The following is a 15,705-nucleotide window of genomic DNA, read 5'->3' as shown; positions in this document are numbered from 1 at the left end:
TCTCAGCCCCTGAGAGAGATGCTTCATACCTGATCCCAGATTTCTCAGGTTTTTAGTTTGATGAGAAGATGAATGAGATTAGGCTCTCCTTAACAATAGAAGTCATTTTATTTGATTTTTTAAAAAAGTATGCCTTTTCCTTGTTTTTTTCCTAGCTTTGGTTTCACTGGTGGCCAGTGTCCAGCTGCAGCTCAGGGAATCCAGATCAGAGCTTGGCATCAAACGCTGATCTTTTCGTGCTCCTGTTTTAAACAAGAGAGGTGGAGGGGGTGGTGAGGTGTGTGGGGAGTGACACTGGAAGATGTGACCCTCTCTCTGTATCTTCATGCAGAATCAATAGGAAGTTCCAATCACCGGTGAGAAATGCTCACAGTCAAAAACATAGCATTTGACAGATTGCTCTAGTTCAGAGGAGAGTTTAGAACCAGAAAAGGGCCAGGCAGTATATAGTTTAAGTACATGGAAATTAATGGGTCTGTGTTGTGCAAAACATTGATTTTTCCGACAAGCTACTTGAGACAAATTGTCTCTCCTCTCCTTTCCCTCCCCTTTTCCTGTTTCCAATGACTGCTTCAGTGTCTGATAGTTTACCCAGAGCACAGACGTAATATTTCCAATGATAACCTTGACATTACACCCAGCGAACAATACACTAACTGTAAGAATGCCATTTAAAGTTCAGTGTGAGCCAAGAACAGGACAGAATGAACACTGGCCCTCTGAATACTCTACTTCAGCAGATCCTTCTGATTGTGTTCACTATACTTTGCTTGCAAAGCGCTTCAAGATGTTAAGACATGTAACGCTAGGTGATTTTTTTTTTTTATAGGCCACTCTCTAGAAAACACCCCGTAGGTACTGTACCAAAAAGTACCCCTTTTCTGTATAATATGTTGAAAATGAAGTCAAAACTAAAAATCTAAAAGAAAAGCTAAATCCGTCTTTGAAACTTTATCTGACTTCTTCACAAGTGCCTCACAATAAGTAACCAGACAGTTAAGCTGCTTACTGGCTTCCAAAAAATAAGTCTTTCTGAAACATGTACAAACCCAAACTGTTTGTAAAAAGCTTCACAGTCACTTTCTTCTTCTCACTGGTGGATCTTCACACAGATCTGCTCTCTTTCCCAATATGGCAGATCACACCAAAATTGGAAGCCTCTTTCCTGGGTTTTTAGTTGTCACCTGACCAATTGTTGGCTCTCAAGTGGTCAGGTGACCGAGGGTGGCAACTCATGCCTCACAGCATTCTGGGGAATGTAGTTCCGACAAGGATGTTCATCTTGTTTGAACCTACTGCCCTCATACACTACTATATATAGAATAAAACTATTCATTGTTATTGATTAAAATAAAAATGTAGTCAAGAAGGACTTTTTTTAAATAGGGGCACAGTTTTTCTGCATTTTAGTTGTATGGTGTGACAGAACAGATTGAGTTATGTAAGTCTAAGTCAATCTGAAACTGTACTGCAGCTCCAGACTGTCCTTTGCAGCACAATCATCCATAAAAGAAATTAAAATAAAGCAAACTGTCTCATAATTTTGTTCCTTGGCAGAGGTTTTCTATGCCAGTAAAAAATACCTAAAGGCACAGACTGCATTAAAACCACAACGTTTTATGCACTAAAAAAGGATAATATCTGTAAAGGATCTGCAAAATCGGTTTCTTTCAGTCTATAAAATAAACGATTTATTCATACAGTGCTAAGTCAATGAGCTGGAAGAAATGCTGCCTGTGTTGCCATTCTCTTTTGAAATAAGGCAGTGTTCTCTGTGAACGTGTGTGTGCTTCTGCCTTCATAAACACAGCACTTAGGCTTCTGTTCTATCCTGTTTGAGAACAGAGCAGTTCCTATGTCTGTGTTGGTGTAGATTTAGCTGTTTATTACAGGGTGTGTGGAACTGGGTGTGGCTGTGGTGCATGCCAGTGTGTGTTCAGACCAGGTTGTGTTAGTTGAGAAGGGCTCAGCTGCTGTGTACAGTACAGGATACAGGAGGAAGTCTTCCACACTGTCTGAGGGCCTGGGGTACCTGTAGTTCTGATAAACACTTGCACTGTCTGGCCCTGCTGTGCTTCATTCGGAGAGAGAGAGCGAGGAACACGACCAGCATAGACCGACACAGACCTAGATTAAAAAAAATGAAGTAGGGATATGCAGCCGACCAGATTGATAGAGACCCAAGTGAACAGATGGACAAGCATCTGTGTCCATCTTCCTATACAGAAGTAAGATACAGCTCCCAGCCCCCAGGCTGGATTTGGACCAAAGAAAAGTGCAAGATGAAGAAAAGCCATTTGGCCTTCTTCTTTGAGCTCGCTTTGATGTTAGCCTGACCTGGCAGTATTCAGGATGGAATGATCAAAAAGCCCTCACCTCATTATTAGCAAATCAAACGTACAGCATCCCAGGGCTAGATCCACCCATCCATTCATTTTCTAACGGCTATATCCAATTCAGGGTCGCAGGGGAGCCCAAGCCTATCCTGGCAAGCAACAGGTGCAAGACAGGTTACACCCTGGATGGGGTGCCAGTCCTTTGTAGGGCACACATAGACACAGCCACAGTGCTGTGAGGCAGTAATGCTAGCCACTATGCCACCATGCCACCCCCCAGGGCAAGATGTTTTGGGGATTTTAAGGGTGCTGTTGATCTTAGAAAGGCCTGTGTTGCAGTCTTCCCAGTATAACATCTCATCTCTTGTTAGAGAATCTGAGAGTTTTAACTGAGAAAATTCTTTGCTGTTGAGAAACCAAAGGCAAAACGCAGGACAAGGTTATACAGCTCACAAACCTACATAGACAAACCTATACAGCTCACTGTAACCCTGTTTGCTACAGTATGTATTTTAGGGAGAAGGAGACTGTTTCCCAGAAGGAAGCTTCTGAACTAGCAGAAGCCAGGGGGTTATGAGAAACGGCTGTTTTCAGTTCAGTCTGTCTCCACGGGTATAAAAGTTTGTTGAGGCTCTCACGGTTTTGCTGAGATTTAAGTTTGGGCTGGAGCTTTGTTTGCCACTATAATTAAGTGAATGTTTCAAACAATTAGCTGTCAAAGACCTTAAGAAATTCCTGTATTTGACTAAGAAAAAAATAGTTTCAATCTTTAATTGGCTACTCAGATTGAAACACAAACCAGACGACACCAGGCCAGGAGTGTCCAGTCCTGGTGCTGGAGGGCTGATGTGTCTGCAGCTTTTCTTGTCTTCCTAGAACCAGAGAGCTGGAAGAAGCAGTTAAGTTGGTCCAGTTAAACTAGACCAAGCGGATTTTGTAGGGGTCGAGTTGGCATGGAAACCCGCAGGAGCAGGACCCCCAGCAACCGAGTCCGATACGATTGGATTGGCTTGAATTGAGAGCACTCCTGTCAGTAAAGCAACACAGAAGGCTTGCACTTTGACTGCCAAAGTAAGAGAGAAACCATTCCTGCGTCTGTTGTTCCTCCACTCCTTATACTAGAGCCCAGCCAGCTGTGAGCTGGAATCCCAGACAGTCCCCATATGTCCTGCCTGTCATTTGGAGAAACGCTGATAGACACAAAGCAAAGTGGGGGGAAAAAATGGAAGGCGGAATCCTTTAACTGCTCAGCTCTGCTCAGGTCAGAGTTTGAGGCTACGTAAGCAGTAGGGGAGAGTTTTAGTCCTACTGTTTGAGAGGCAGCACAGTTCGTGTCCCGCTGGTATCTGTGCTTATTAGTGAAGACCTGAGACCTGCCTTATTCCACACAGACCCAACTTATTTCCTTTCAACTGGGAGCTGAAGTAGACTCTGAAACCCACTGGTGTTCAACTGAAAACCAGGTCACTTACGGTCTCATCTCTGCTCATTAGCGAACTAATTTAAAAAACAAAACAGTTCTCAGCCTTGACACCTGTATTTATATTCATGATCTTTTTTTCATTTTTCCTGTCTTTTTTTTTTACTGCTGAGGCTGTGATTATGCAAGAAAGGATGAATTTGCTTTGGATGAATGCCCTCTCTCACAGCTTGGCCCGTGACTGCCAAAGTCTCTTCCCAGCAGTGGGACACAAGGAAGCCCAAACTCTGCAGAGTGACATTCTTTGTTGGAAAAGAGGTTTTTGAGCATTGGTATAGGTTTGGCCTTGAGCACCTCTCTCTTATGTGATTTTTTTTTCTTTAAAAATAACTTTGCTATGAAGGAAAATAAATAAGTGGCAATTCTAGTTCGGAGCCGCTGGTTCTGAATTGATGGGGCTCGTGACCAATCTAACCCTTACATGAAGATCAGACAGAAAACTATAAGAAAGGTAATAAATAAGAAGCAGCCATTTGACTGCTGCTAGCAAACAGAAAAGACTGAGAGGACCCAATGCAAATACCCAGAATCTTCAAATCGCTGACAAAGCTTGCCCATCAGACTCATTTAGGATTAGTAGTGACGCAAACCAGAGGACACATGTAGAAACTACATGGAAGTAGGAACAGTGGCACTTTTTTACGGAGTGTTTTGGGAGTATGGATCAAGGCTACCCAGCCTTGTTGTTGCAGCTGATACCCTGGCTTCTTTCAAGAAAGAGCTGGGTAAGATGGTTGGTTCTGTTGCCTATCAAACCAAACGGGCTAGATGGGTTGAATTTCTCATTTCGAACCCTTTCTTGTTCTCCAAGGATGCCAGGCAGTGGTTGGCAACAGCAGTGCTCTGCAGCTTTTTCCAAACTTCAGTAAGTGTTTCAGCAAGCGTCGGCCTGTTTTCAATCATAAATGCGCATCCTCTCAAATCTCTCCTTGGGCCCCTGGGTCTCCGTTACGCTAGAGGTCCTGCAATGGAAAGAGAAGACCGCTGCAGCGGGGTCACCTGCGGGCAGAGTCAAGAATGTTGGAGCAGAGCCGGTTAGCCGTTTCAGAGCAGTGACTTTGAGGGGGTAATGTGGTTAAACTGAAAATAAAGCAGCTCAATGGCTTAACAACACCCACAAAAGAATCTACTGCCTCTCAATGTCACTTTCCAAAATCCAACTAAACACTGAATGTGAGTGTTTTTTAACTGGAAGTGGATCCCAGGGCATGATTAATTTAATTAATTATTAATTCATGTGTTTCTTTATTAGCCCTATACAATTTCTTGCATTAGGTATTTCTTTTCGCATACCCCAGCTTTTCTCCATGGAGACACAGACACACAGACAGGGAGAGAAGCTTGGGGTCAGAGCGCAGGGTCTGCCATTGTACGGCGCCCCTGGAGCAGTTGGGGTTAAGGGCCTTGCTCAGGGGCCCAACGGAGTAGGATTCCACTGCCGGCTGCGGGAATTTAACCGGCAACCTTCCAGTCACAAGCGCAGATCCTTAGCCACAGCGATCTTCCGCTGATTGACCATGGTTGATGGGTAAAAAGGTTTAGTTGCTTTTTTCTGCACTGTTTTGCTCCCTGAGCACACATGCACATCCTTTAACAGCTCAGCACATCTGAAAGTGAGGCTTATCTCTGTACTGATCTTTTATCCCAAACATACTGAAGCTAGCAAGGAGTGGGGAAACGGGTCCTGTGGGCTCCGACCCCACTGGGTACGCTGCTGTCCCGGGGACAGCTCTGCACGTGCTGTGACCTTCAAAGTGTTCTCAAAGGGTCTTGCTTCCCATGTCCACCGCTGTCCTCTTCCCTATGAGGGGCTAGCACTGTAGTTTCCTGTGCATCAGGGTGCAAGAGCTGCCTGCTCAGGGCCGAGTGGGGACACGCCGTGTCTGGGCAATGATCATACTGACACAGAATGACTGAGGATGGAGGTGCGCGTGCGTGCGCGTGCGTGTGCATGTGTGCGTGCGTGTGTGTCAGAAGGTTCCTGGCTGTGGGAATTGGAGAGTGCTTGGTGATGCAGTGCGATGAGGTAATAATGATCAAGGGTTAGATTATTAATTGCGGCAACTCCAGAACATGTCAAGAATCCCAACGACCTGAAAGACTGTGATAATATGGGGCAGCTCTCTCTGGGCGCAGAGATGTCAGACGTACAGAAGGCAGAGCCGTCCAGTCTGAGTCTAAATGTCAGCTTTCCTATCCGAAAAGCCTCATCTTTGTGGTATTTCACAAATTGGATATCCCTCTTCTCAGTTTTCCCCTCTGATATATTCCAGTTGAGGGTTATCTTTAGACATCCCCTGTGAAAGTGGGATGATGATGGGGAAAGCACTGGAAAAAACATGATGCAAACCGTAAGAGCCCATAGATAAGAAGCCATTCAATTAAATATTGTCAGGGTTTAATATTGTCAGGCCAACCATCAGGATTACAGTTTCTCGTGTTGGACAGTCTGTCACTGTTCAAATGAGTCAACGTCTCAGAGAGATAGAATGGCAGTGGAGAACAAAAAGGAGCTGCAAGCACCTGCTCCAGCCAGTTCAAGGTCGGGCCGATTAACCTGCACTGGCTCCGTATCGGTCTGCTGCTGGAATAAATCAACTGAGGAAAGATAAGAAACAGGCGCTGATTCTGTTGTCCTCCGATTGGAATCAGTACTGGAGAGCCTGTAGGTAATCAGGCTTTTCCACTCCCACTTAAATCAACCCCCCCCCCCCCACACACACACATCAAAAAAAGGTTTTAGTTTGGGCAGCCTTAAAACCTAAATATTTGATTGCTGGACTAGGCTGTAAAAACCCGAGCTTCCCTTTCTCTCTCGGTCTTGCTGAGAACCTTCTGTAAGGGTGCAGCTGATCTGGTGTCATTCTTCTCGGTTCTACAAAAGGAGGGAATCTGGCTTCTCAGGAGAAGTGAAATATTACCTACCTTGTCTCTGGGTGCAGACAGATGAACCTTATAGGCTTGGTAGCCGGCATGGAAGAACTTGGGTCTGGTGGGATAGCTGGGATATACAGTACTGGACACCCAGTGGGACACAGAGTGGAAGCTGATGAGAGAAAGAAAGAGATGAAAGGTGATGGCTTGGAGGTGGGGGTGTTGTACTAGCTCAGAATTTCAAACGGCAATCATAAGTAAGATGCAAATTTTGGACTGAATTAATAAAAAGCCTTCACTGGTGCAGTTCCTAGCATTGTGCGGCTGCCTAATGCATATTTAGCCTCTGTGGAAAATATTTCTAGGATTTAAGCAGAAAAAAAACGTAAGAGTCACTCAAGCACAGAAGAAACCAACGTTGTATTATTCAAGGTCTTTTCATAAGATCTGCATAAAAGGCAAGCTCTGAGATATCTGCTCTTGTAGATCCTAATAGTTAACTGTTATCTTTTAAATGTGTACTCCCCCCCATTTGGATATACTGTAGAACGCTCATCACAGATGCTTGAGAATAAAAGCATTGTTGGGGCATTACATTCCTGATGCGTTCACCCACTTTCTACTGTCTACCGTAGTAAAAAAAAAAACAATGAAAACAGGTTGTTTTGCGCTTTTTCAATTCTCTACAGCCATTATAACCGGCATAAGGCAACCATGGTGCTTAGCGAAGTTTTTTTATTATCGTTATTTTGCTGATGTTTACATTTATTTCGTTTTCATAAATATGCAGCGAATGCTTCGAGGTAAACTTTTAGAGCATGCAATTCTTGAAAAGGGAAATGGGAAGAATAATTGGATATTGACATTCTACATAAATACAGGCATACTCTATATGTTTTGCATTATTTCTTCATGAAATATTAATTATATAAAGTGGTTGAAATTCACCTAAAATGTGAACCAGTGAAGCAATTTGTTACACGATTAAAATGCTTTGTATATCACCCTGAGGTTTTTTGTCTGTCACCATTTAATAATAATAATTATAATTGCTTACACTTATATAGTGCTTTTCTGGACACTCCACTCAAAGCGTTTTACAGGTAATGGGGACTCCCCTCCACCACCACCAATGGTGCAGCCCCACCTGGATGATGTGACGGCAGCCATAGTGTGCCAGAATGCTCACCACACATCAGCTCTCAGTGGGGAGGAGAGCAGAGTAATGTAGCCAATTCATAGAGGGGGAGTATTAGGAGGCCATGATTGGTAAGGCCCAATGGGAAATTTGGCCAGGACGCCGGGGTTACACCCATACTCTTTTCAAGAAACGCCCTGGGATTTTTAATGACCACAGAGAGTCAGGACCTCGGTTTTACGTCTCATCCGAAGGACGGCGCCTGTTTACAGTATAGTGTAACGCAACGGGGGCTCAGGCGGGCGCCCTTGCCGCATCTGGTCGGGCCCATCCCGACTGGAGGCTCGAACCCGGGACTTCCGCGTCTCTCTGCAGCGACCTAGCCCCGTGAGCTAAAGAGAGATCTCTCTACAGCCCAGTAGCTGTGGTCCTGCTATCACAGGGAAGGGCGGTGACGTCACCCGCTCTGGTACGCCGGCTCTTACACACACTGCTTGTCGGCCGTAAGCGTTACAATAGTCTCCCCGTCACTATACTGGGGCATTAGGACCCACATGGACCGCAGGGTGAGCGCCCACTGCTGGCCCCACTAACACCTCTTCCAGCAGCAACCTTAGTTTTTCCCAGGAGGTCTCCCATCCAGGTACTGACCAGGCGCACACCTGCTGAGCTTCAGTGGGCTGCCAGTTGTGAGTTGCAGGGTGATATGGCAAAAAAAAAAAACTGAAATAAAAAAATTGATTTTTCCAGAGGAAGAAGTGGTAAAAAAAACAACTGGCTATTACATTTTGATTTGTTTATTATTTGGAGTGGTATTGTTTTGATCTGACTTGCATAAAGAATGAGAGAGAGGGGGAGTGCTGTGGCTTGATTAATCTTAAATCAATATTGGAAACTCTGCTTTTCATTTACTGTAGACGAGGGGGAAACAATTGAACTGCAGTCCTTTGTGTGCAGCGGTGAACTGTTGGTGAATTATTCTCCACTGAGAAATCAAAAGAAAACTTCACTTTTTGCGAAAACAGACCATGCAGATGAGTAAAGTCTCTTCTTTTTAATGAGTTCATTTTAAGTTTTAGGTTCTAAAATTCCCAGTCGCACGCGGCCTTGTTCAGACAAAAAAAAACCGCGCGAGCGAAGCGATGCTTTCTAATTGAAATGGAGCGGAGGCTGTGCTTGAGGCCCGGGCACGCGACGAGACTTAATTACAGCTTGCAATTTCTTATTAACGGTGTAGCAAGTGTAAAGGCACGTCTCTTGATTCTGCTCAATTTCGTCCGCTCAACAGGAGAGGGGAACTGAATCACATTGCTGGCGCTGTGCGGTAACCCGCCGGCCTCGCCCTCCCCTCTCCCTGAATTCTGTCAGAGCGCTTTAGCGGGATGGATCGCCGGAGCACTGGGAGCCCAGTGCAGTCGAGAGCTGGATAGTTGAAAACTGCTATCCATCATTTGTCCCCGTTTAGAAAATAAGGCTCAGTCTGATTCACAGCGGGCAAACACGCCGAAGCCCAGTTGTTTCCATATAATGAGGGCTGTCGCTCAGGGTTGCTTTAATGCGCCTGCGCGCTAGAGGTACAGTTCGTCCCTGGGTTCTGTACCTTTTTTGATTCGGAAGTTTATCATGTAGAACGGGGACAAAGTTCGCCGTTTTGCCTGCACTCTTAATGGAATGGCTCAATTACGGACTTGACAATTCAGTATTCTTAATTCGCTGTCATTACTATGGTCAAGATAGCGAATTTGCTCCGGATTTAAACGGCGTGATGTCATACTCTGTGCTATTAGTGGGTGTGGGTTGGGGCGTGGGTGTGAACGACTGGGCAGAGCATCTTGTGATAAACGATTGTTATTGCCCTCTCATCTTATTTCTGTCAGAGACCTTCATCGTTAACAGCAGGTCCGGATGGGGTTTGGGGAGTGGTGGGGGGGAGAGAACATTCTCTGTGATTTAAGAAGGGAATTGCATTACCTGGTTATTCCCAGGTGCCCAGCCTCACAGGCCCAGGCTGTGCTGGCCAAGCTCGTTGATAGGGCCTTCTTAGTTCACCTTCTTTTTTAGAAAAAAGTGGAGTTTCTGTGGGTTGAACACTCCCTCCCCCTTATCAATGTGCCAATGCTCGTGACCTTGAGCAAGGTGCTTCTTCATCTTGATTGCTCCAGACACTTACCGAACTTGCTCTCCTTCCTGCAGATGGGATTTAAAAACGAGGTCTCATTACCTGTGACCCCACAGCAGCGGCTCCTGATGCACAGCTCCCTGTACTTGACGTGAGGTGGGATGAACCAGTTGCCATTCTGAATGATTACAATTAGGAACGCATTTATTTCCCAGTTGTGTCTCCTGACGCTGAGATCATGAAAATGAAATGTAGCTCGGGCATTTAGCGTAGGAAATGCTTCATTTTGGAAGTACTGGAATAGGCAGCAGAGGTGTGAGGTGAGTGTGTAAGAGGCTATTGAGAGAAAAGCTGGTAATTCAGATTTGCTCTTTTTGTTACCTTGACTCATCGGAGAAGTATGCTGTTTTTACTGGTGACAATTTTTCTCAGGTCCTTACTGCTTGGCCATTTAATAATAATAATGATAATAATAATTGCTTACACTTATATAGCGCTTTTCTGGACACTCCACTCAAAGCGCTTTACAGGTAATGGGGACTCCCCTCCACCACCACCAGTGTGCAGCCCCACCTGGATGATGCGACTGCAGCCATAGTGCGCCAGAACGCTCACCACACATCAGCCATCAGTGGGGAGGAGAGCAGAGTAATGTAGCCAATTCATAGAGGGGGATTATTAGGAGGCCATGATTGGTAAGGGCCAATGGGAAATTTGGACACCGGGGTTACACCCCTACTCTTTTTGAGAAACGCCCTGGGATTTTTAATGACCACAGAGAGTCAGGACCTCAGTTTTACGTCTCATCCGAAGGACGGCACCTGTTTACAGTACAGTGTCCCCATCACTATACTGGGGCATTAGGACCCACATGGAGCGCAGTGTGAGCGCCCCCTGCTGGCCCCACTAACACCTCTTCCGGCAGCAACCTTAGTTTTTCCCCAGGAGGTCTCCCATCCAGGTACTGACCAGGCTCACACCTGCTGAGCTTCAGTGGGCTACCAGCAGGACTGTAGAGCTCCAGTACTACCACTGTAGATCCCAAACCCCTTCTTGCCTTTAATACAAGGGGCTCCAGTCAGTGGGCTGTCTTTCCTAGCACACAATTCTCTAATAATGCCGAATTCTGTCCTGTTGGGAAGAGTGCGCCCATGATACCGATATTTGGGTGCCAATCAAGGCCGCTTCCTAATCTTTTCCACAAGTTTCCAGCACTAGACGTGCTCACTCTCGCTTGAAGGGTTAGGTGTAGGAGTGGCCAGCATTAGTCCTGAAGTGCCACAATCCAGGGAGTCTTCTAGGTCAACCTGAAATCATCGCTTTCTAGAGACTTGGAACGCGCCTGCCTTTTGCTTATCAATTAAATGAATCAATTAAGTCAGGAAAGCCCACCTGTGGCCAATGAGCCTTTTGCTTATCAATTAAATGGATCAGTTAAGCCGGGAAAGCCCACCTGTGGCCAATGAGCGCCACGGCGCCTTGCGATTTTCATTTTAAATAATTTATAGACTATGTCATCGAAAAAATAATAATCTGCTTTTATTTTATTTAATGATATTGCCCCACGTCTTTTCAAATTGATGATTAGAATTCAAATCTTCTGGGGCTCTGTGGCTGTCCAGTCCCTGGGCAGGCCACCCCAGAGGCGGTGGGCTCTGTGAAAGAGCAGAAAGTAAAAGTGTGAAAAGCTAACTTGAACTGGAGCCCACCATGTCCCGTGGTAAAAACAGTGCCAAGCTGGAGCTGAGACTGGGTGATGGGGAAGTCTGGCGAGCTCTTGCAGAGCAATGCTTTTAATGTCGACTCTTTTGATCCTTGTATGGGGGCAGAGGTGTAACGGAATGCAAAATCAGTTTTCTTTTCTCCTTTTTTTCTTTTCTCGAGAACGCCATGGTTTGTTTAATTTGGTTAAGATAGCGGGCTGGGGGCCAGGGGCTACATTTGCAGTCTGACCGACTAATGTCTCTTACATCTGATCTCCCCATCAACCTGCCTGTCCCTGATCCCTCCTGGCACTTAAGGCCACGCTGATAAAAAATTAGGAGTGAATGCAGGGAAATGGAAAAGAAAAAGGGCTGGAGGATAGAGGTTTTCTTGTCAAAAATCTAGAAACCTAGACAACTGATTTATGAATATCTGTCACAATCTGGAGAATGCTAAGTGGGGGAGATGTGTATATACTGCATGTGTACTAAATAAGTGCTTTTTTGCTATGCAGTTTTAAAATGTTTTTTGGGGGTTTGTATCCATTTTTTGCTGCTGGAAAAAGGGAATTATCCCCCCCACCCACCCCCTCCTTGTATTCCTCCAGCGGCTATCGAGCAGCATGAGCTCCCAAATTAACATTTTAAAACTGGTTAACAAAATCCATTCCCAGAACCTGGGGTAAAACTAACAGGAAAACAAACTGCTCTCTTCCAGTGTGAGTAGAAGTAGATAAGGGTTAAATACCAGCAGGAGGGGGGTAAATAAGGAGGTGATCAGCAGGCTGTCTTGTATGAACACTAAGAATTCTTGTATTCCGAGGTTAGGTTGACTCTACAAGAGGTCATGGCGTTAAATCGTGTTGGCAATTTTGCAGTTCTGCTACAGATCAATTGTGTGAGTCCCTTGCCTTCAGCCAGGTTTTCTCTGAGCGTTGTTGCTTCCAGCGTGTCTCCCTACACTGAATTCTGATGAGACTGTGATATTCTGCAGTTAGTGCTTATATTTCTGATGACAGATTTTAAAATTTCCAATGCAGAATTTTGGAATGATCAAAGTCCAGTGACACAATGAAAGCACATACACAGCAGGTGGGCATTAAAAAGATCAAATGTACCTTTACCCTTGTTAACTTATTCCATTTGTGTACACGCATCCCACCATTACGAACTGTAATGTCTTCATGAAAAATATCGAACTGGGTTCATTAAAATCTATGGGTTGGAGATAATGTCTTGAGAAGTTCACACTTGACCACTCAAAAATATTAAATCCACCATTGGCAAAAAAGTACAATTGAATAATCTAGAACTTCCGAGTGATTCATTTTACTTACTACTGCTTGCTGTTTATTAAATTTAATCACCCTCCCTTATTTTTAATTCCCAACTTTTTGCTGTCAAATCGACTACTAAATCTACTCTTTTTAATTACTTTTCCAATACTGTGAATATTTTAGTCACTCGGAAAAGCCTGTGGATTCTGTGCGCTGCACATATTTTCATTTAAGGTGTGAAAAGAATAACTGAGGGCAGTGGTAATGTATTCAAGGTCACTATACGGCTTGTGCTTGAGCCCTGGATGGAGGTCCTACCTTGTTTCAGATCCAAGTGCTCCAGGCTCACTGGGCCTTGTGGGTCTGACACACACTTTGAGAGACCCTGCAGCAGCTGAGGAATGTAGACAGAGCTATGAATGAAGTGTACTCCGGTGGACGTGGTGATTCTGGGTGTGGGGCAATGGGGTGGAATGTGAGGAGGTTAGCCGGGCTCTTTTGTGAGGGTGAGCAGTACCTGCTGCGGGCCTGTCTTCGCAGCATCCATCTTCAGGGGTTTTGTTAGTTGCAGACGGGCATGGGTGTCAACTGTTTTGTGGATTCAGGCACGATTTGTCAACCGTTTCTTCTCCTCCCTGGGTGTTACTCGTCTGGGTCTTGCACCACAGACGAATGGGACACGAATCCATCTGCCATTGGATCCTTGGTTGTTGTTATGAAGAGAGGAAACAAGCCAGCGTCCCTGGAGTTTTGCACTTGAGGAGGCCTGAGGTGTTGCAGGATGAAGAGGTTTAAATGGAACTACATTATGTGCCACACATGTACAGTATGACTTGCCAGAGGAGGAATGAGCACTGTGACCCCGACAGGTGACAGGTGCAAGGTGTCTGGTTGTGAAAACATTGGCCTGAGAAGGTCAGAAGTCAGATCAGAGAAGAATCTGGCAGATCATCCCTGCATCTACTGTACACTACCTTAAGTAGTATAGCTTTAAGAGGGGTGAACAGGCAATGTACAAAGGCCACAGAAAACCTGTGCTGCATTAGATCCACTGGATTGTAAAACTTTCAGGTTAAGAGGCTGTTTGCTAAGTCCTAATCTCTCCTGGTTATACTTGGAGGGTAATACAACTGCAGCAAATAAAGCTGAAGATTCTTTATGTCCTTGGAGCTGTTTTTCAGACTATAAATCCCAGCTGTAGTCGGCTTAACAAAAATTGTTTTGTTGGTGGGCATCTGTGCTTTCCTCCTGTGCTGCTGGGCACAATTCTACATTCAGGGATGTCAGCTGAAATGTGATCATCCATCAGTCCATCTACTCTACTCTAAGAACCTTTCAGTTATTAATGAGGGAGCAATTTACAACAGCAGACTAAGGAGAAGCTGAATTGCAGTTGTTGTATCGAAGGCCTTACAAGTAATGTACTGTATATTATGGTATTTGTGAGCCCAGCATCTAAGCACAGAAAAGGTCTAAATAAGCAAGACGATAAGTTATGGGTGCTAATTAGCACCAGTGATTAATAGCCCATCTGAAATGTAAACTGGACCAGGATTGAAAACAATTGGTCTGCAGTATTAGTTCAGACAGTTCCCTTATTCAGGGGCTATATACAGTAGATGAAATATTTCAGACCACCCTCAGACTCACAGTATTTTCTTAACACACTACTGACTATGTAGTAGTCAGAAAATGTTTTCAGGTAGGGACGCTGTAGAAGTCTGACCTGTCCCAGGTATGTTATACAGCTATGTGACATTTCATAAATAGCAGAAAGGTGGGGGGGGATAACACTATCAGAAATAGCCATTGTGCCATGTGTTAAAGTTTTTTCTGAAGTTTTTCTATAATGCGTATACAGTGGTCACTACTAAACACCCATATATGGCAACAGCATAAGGCCAGAGCTATATTTGGACTGTAAAACGCCTTGTAACACTGCTTGAATTCAGAACACCATGAGAGATGCATCTTGTGTGAGTCTTCTTAATTGTTCTCCCAAAATTGCCTTTTTCTGTCACAAATTAAAGCTTATGTAAAACCTCCGAATTCACGTGCCTCCAGTTATACCAAAGGCTCAAGTATATGGTTAGAAATCACTTACAAGTTGGGGATTATGAATAATTATTTCACTTATTGACTAAACCGCTCGGTCAATTGCTGATTTTTACCAGTTTCTTAACCCCCCATTTGTAACAGTATGTTTCCAATAAAAAAAATCAATAAATTTTTTTTTAGAAAATTCTAATGAGCCATTCGCTCATTTACACACTATTTTGTGAACTATAGAGTTCTATTGAAATTCTTTTCTTCTCCCTGATAGTCTTTCTTTACTCTGAAACCTCAATACAGCCTGTGCCAACTGGCCACAGCCGGTTTTCAAGACCTCCCTCGAAATATTAATGTTGCGCATTTAACCGGAAATTAAATTCTTGTTTTATCTTTTCACGCCACAGTGAAACTGTATTGTCCCCAATCCCATTTTTTGTGTTTCATGCGGAAATCACACTGCACCATCACTAGCTAGCTTTTGTAACTGCCGTGCTGCAATACTGTTCTTCTTAATGAGATTTTATCCCATCCATTCCTTATCCAAACACTGTTGCTCGTTGTTAAGGGTTATGGGAGCTCAGAGCCTGTCCCAGAAACACAGAGCACAAGGTACAGCAACGGAGCAGTATGGGACAGCTCTGTGCTCTGGAGGTCCAGAACATAAGTGCATACACACAGTTAATCTAATATTGAGACACCACTTAATCTAAACCAATATGTTATTTT

At 44.5% G+C, this 15,705-nt stretch overlaps 1 protein-coding gene across 2 annotated transcripts in view; it reads left to right on the top strand.

Moving 5' to 3' along the window:
- The window catches only part of LOC102689647 (tetraspanin-15), a 79,044-nt gene that overhangs the window by 20,289 nt on the left and 43,050 nt on the right, over positions 1–15,705 (top strand). The gene's annotated exons all lie outside the window — the stretch shown is intronic.

Source organism: Lepisosteus oculatus, chromosome 2, assembly GCF_040954835.1.
Source record: "Lepisosteus oculatus isolate fLepOcu1 chromosome 2, fLepOcu1.hap2, whole genome shotgun sequence".
NCBI lineage: Eukaryota > Metazoa > Chordata > Actinopteri > Semionotiformes > Lepisosteidae > Lepisosteus > Lepisosteus oculatus.
Note: the sequence above shows the minus strand (reverse complement) of the source record. Positions and strands in the feature narration are given on the sequence as shown.